The sequence below is a fragment of the Myotis lucifugus genome, unplaced genomic scaffold (genome assembly GCF_000147115.1).
Source record: "Myotis lucifugus unplaced genomic scaffold, Myoluc2.0 scaffold_337, whole genome shotgun sequence".
In the NCBI taxonomy this organism is placed as follows: Eukaryota; Metazoa; Chordata; class Mammalia; order Chiroptera; family Vespertilionidae; genus Myotis; species Myotis lucifugus.
In genome coordinates, this window is record NW_005871385.1 from 1,199,912 (window position 1) to 1,204,111 (window position 4,200).

The following is a 4,200-nucleotide window of genomic DNA, read 5'->3' on the forward strand; positions in this document are numbered from 1 at the left end:
ATACCCGGGTAGCAATGTTGTTTAACACATTTTTCTATTTCAATAGTTCCTATAACCTGGCAATTGGGTCTAGAAGCTTGAGCAGGCTCAGGTTTGTTATTGGTAGCAAGAATGTGTCCTTTGGCCCTAACTGGTTTGGCTCAGTGGATAGAGCGTCAGCCTGCGGACTCAAGGGTCCCAGGTTCGATTCAGGTTAAGGGCATGTACCTTGGTTGCGGGCATATCCCCAGTAGGGGGTGTGCAGGAGGCAGCTGATGGATGTTTCTCTTTCATGGATGTTTCTAACTCTCTATCCCTCTCCCTTCCTCTCTGTAAAAAGCAATAAAATATATTTAAAAAAAAGAAAAAAAAAAAAGAATGTGTCCTTTGTGATGTTATGTATTTCCTTCAGATTGCACATAATGTCTGGTGATCTTTTCCGCCTTGCTCAATTTTTAAAAATATATTTTTATTGATTTCAGAGAAGAAGGGAGAGGGAGAGAGAGATAGAAACATCAATGATGAGAGAGAATCACCGAGATCAGCTGCCTCCTGTATGCCCCCTGCTGGGGATCCAGCCCGCAACCCAGGCATGTGCCCTTGACCGGAATCGAACCCGGGACCCTTCAGTCCGCAGGCCCAAGCTCCATCCACTGAGCCAAACCAGCTAGGGCTTGCTCAATTGTTTTATGAGGATTTTGGAAAGTGCCGATATTCTAATTTTGTCACCCCCTTATTTATTGGCTAGAATAATTTTCTCACCAACTGCCGGAAGCCGGTCCATCCTTGCTGCTTGATACAGTCGCTGCAGGAAAGAAACATCTGCACAGCATATGTTTCAAGGGACCTGGCATATATAGCATATTGTTCTTAATATGTTTGCCCTCCTTAGTGCCATGTGTTTTAACCAAGGTCACCTCTCTGAGAAAGGTTGTTTCCCCAGGTGGGGATTTTTCCCTGAGGTTAGGGAGGGGATACAACCCCTTAATTAAGTGCCAGGCGGGTAGTTAAGCTACATAATCTTTACTCCCTGGAATGGAGATAAGAAACGCCCTAACCTTTGTAATAGAAATTGACAGGATTAAAATCGGCTGGTATAAATACGGATGTAACAAGACAATAAACATCAGATCCTCATCAGATCCTCATCAGTTCCTAACCAGAACTCCGACCAGAACTTTGGCTGGAGATCCTGGCTAGAGGTCCTGACTAGGCTGCTGATCAACTGAAGGCTGTCTTCGTGTCATTCCTTCTTCGCCGACTCCGTCCACACCTTTGGGGACCCCTGAACCCGCTGGGATTGGACCCCAGCAACCAACTAGTTATGCTGAGATACGATTTGTACAGGTCTTAGCTTGGGTTTCCAGGAGAGCAGAGCCTTGAGGCTTTATTGAGAAGCACGGTCCTAGGGAAGGAATGAGGTGCTGGGAAGCAGAGAGAGCCAATCCAAGGGCGCCTCAGCCAGTAAGCTGCTGCTTCAGGCACCCGATTGGCTGATTCTTGTGATTTGATTTCTGAGAAGTGAGGGGGGGCCGAGTCCCAGGATGGTTCATCTTGGGGGAAAGGGAGGAATATTTATGAGCTTCTATCCCCCACTGGTAGGTTAGAACATGAAGCATTAATTCACAGACACTTCAGGGTGGTGGTGTACGGATCCCACATTGGATCCCACATTGGCATTAACAGAGAAGCACTGGGGTGGGAGGTAGATCAGCCTCTTTTGGGACATTACTGCCTGAAGTTGGACAGAGGTCACCTAGAACTTGTAGCAGTGACCACCCACCATGTTGGCCATTGTTGGTTGGGCATTTTGAGTAAACAGACCTTGGAATCTTTTTTCAAGAAAAACATATCATGAGTTCTAAGTGATAATTCCAATTTAATATTGCTTAACTTCTTTGATTTTTATATGTATCTCTTTTATACTGAAAAATGTTAATTCTTAAGGACGTGAACATAATTACTTACTACTAACATTATGTTTGCTGAGAAGCAGTCTGTTTTTTTTGTTGTTGGTGTATTTTTTAAAAAACATTTTCTTCGTCTTTAGGGTACATACCTAAGGGATGTAGAGTCAAATACTTGTGTTTTGAAGCCACCTGACATAATTTCCCTTTACATGGGCAAGCCACCAAATTGGTAACTACATTCATTTGTTGCATTTTGCTTTTTAAATGTTTGATTTAATTTTTTCAGAATTATGTAAAATTTAATCATTCCAAAGTCAAATCTACAGAACAAGTTATAGTCGGAGAACTCTAGCTTCTATGCCTGTGTTTTCCATCTTTTCCCTCTTTCTCAAGTAGGCAGCCATTTATTTACCCTTCCATTAAAAAAAGCAAACACATGTATGTTCCTGCTTTCTTAGGTGAACAGTGGCGTACTACATACACCTTTATTCATCTTGGTAGCACTTTGTTTCTGACAAACTACTGTTCATCTTTTTAAAAACTGTACTGTCTTCTAGGCTCAACCTACCCATTTCTTGGAATAATTTGTTGATAGGTACCTCCAAAAGTTTAAAGTAAATGAACCTGAGTTTTCTGAGAAGCAGTTATGCATTCCCTTACTTCTGGCAAAGGTTCCTGTAGGGAGAGGGAAGGAGGTTTTGGCAGTCTGGAATGAATGAGAGGGCATGACCTTCCCAGGAATTTTTGTTATTGTGGTAAAATATGCATCACATAAAATTAACCATTTTAACCACTTTTTAAGCATACAATTCAGTAGGGGGATGGGGAGAGGGAGAGGGGAAAGGGAGAGGGAACCTCATAAGCCCACACCCGGGACCAGCCGGCTACCCGGACTTGTGCCCCCACCGGGAATCGAACCAGCAACCTTTTGGTGCACCGGCCAGGGCACCTACCCAGGATTCTAAGCAAGATGAAGCGAAAGGAGCACCTGCTCGCCAGGGGCAGGCTTGGACACTAGGCAGATTCTGCTCTCCCGGCTGGGCAGGGATTCCGGTTGTGACTAAGCGGACTCTGGGGTTAGCGCTCCCGCCCTCACCTATTGTCCCAGCGGGAGGAACCGGTATTTCCGGATTGGGGCCTCAGACCCTGTGATCCTGGCTAAGGGTGAGGCCGGTGGGGGAGGGGAACGGAAGCTGATCACAAAAGTTAACTTTCCACCGACCTCATTAACCTGCTTCCCACTCACGCCCGCCAACAAAACAAAGACCCCAGTGCCACCAAACACACACACAATGGCCGGAGCTAGCCTCTTCCAAAAGCACAGCCCTGCAGAGGGCTGGAAAGCCGACCTGGGCACGAATTAAGAAAGCAGTACAGCGCGTTCCGCTTGCCCTGGGCGGGAGGAAAGCTCAGGGCGGTTTTGCAGAGAAGGGAAGAGGTAGGGCAGTGCGTTGCGCTGGCTGGAGTGACGAGGCGATCCTTGCAGCCTCGGTCCCTGCCCCACCGCTGGGTGGCGTGTGGGAGCCCCGCATCTCCGTCCTTCCAGACACCCCAAAGTAACACTGCAAAAAAAAAAAAAAACACCAAAAAAAACCCCTGCGTCTCCTCCCTCCGTGTCTCGGGGAAGCAGGTGCCAGCCGCTGCCCACCCTCGTCCCCTCTGAACCGCCACTCTCTGGCTCGCCGCTGGCCAATTCCCTCTGCCCTCCAACTTGGACATATATTTTTATTTCTCCCAAACCTCCAAACAGGAAATAGCTTGAGTCACAATAATACACAGGAGCGGCCGCGGAGGCCAACTGCGCCCGCCCATTCCCGGGGCAGCCTCCTGCTCTCGGGCTCGGGCGAGGCGCCACCAGCGACGCGCGCGGAGCGCAGGGGACAGCAGCCCAGCAGCCGGCGCGCGTGGGAGCGCGCCCCAGCGCAGACGGGAGCCACCCGCATCCCGCGCCCGACTCTGCCGCCCGCGGACGCCAGACGCCTGCAGGCGAGAACTGCGCCCTCCTCCCTCTCCTTCCCGGGGCCCCCGAGCGCCCCGCAGCGCGTCCCGGGGGGGGCCCGCCGCGCCGGGGGGGAAAAGACCTGCCCCCAGGCGCCGCAGCCCCGGGCTTCTGGGCGACGCTGGGGGACCTTTCCCTCCTGGCCCCCAGCTTTCGGTGAAGGGAGGGGTTTGCGGGCTGTGGCGGGGCGGCTTGCTCCTCTTGATCCGTGGGGGGACGGGAGGAAAGGGGCAGCCGCGAGTGAATGCGAGGTCATGGCCCACCCGGTCCCCTCCCCATTCCCATTTTCCTTGGAGCTTCTTCTTTGGAGGG